Source organism: Podarcis bocagei (assembly GCF_964188305.1).
Source record: "Podarcis bocagei genome assembly, chromosome: 13".
In the NCBI taxonomy this organism is placed as follows: Eukaryota; Metazoa; Chordata; class Lepidosauria; order Squamata; family Lacertidae; genus Podarcis; species Podarcis bocagei.
In genome coordinates, this window is record NC_138138.1 from 46,768,599 (window position 1) to 46,769,071 (window position 473).

Below are 473 nucleotides of genomic sequence, written 5' to 3' on the forward strand. Positions count from 1 at the left end.
CTTGAAAGCGACGCAGATAGGTGTACACTCGGGCCGTTTGCAGCATTCAGCCCTCCTGCATCGTCACTCGCCCCAACGAAAATATTAGCATTTTGATTTTAAAGGTCTGATCCTACGCGCTAAGAATTCAGTTTATTAAGGCCCATTGGACGCGGCATTGGGCTGACTCCGGAGCAAGTCTGCCTGTCCTCATACCCGCATCGCTTCTGCAGAAACTGAGTTTGGCACAGTAGCTTCTAATATCGAGATGATCGCGGAAAGATAGACAGACCCGCCCCCACCCCCCCAAGAAAAATCGCATTTCCCCTCCCGCCTGTCCTGGTTTAACCCGCCAGGTTTTCATTCATAAGCCCTTGGAGCGCCCAGGTCAGGCTGGGCTAAACAGGCCCCGCCCACCACGGCTGTGCAGAGAAGGAAAAAGGAGGGGGCGCGTCAGGCATCGCTTCCCTGATTGGTGCACCAGAGGAGCGACG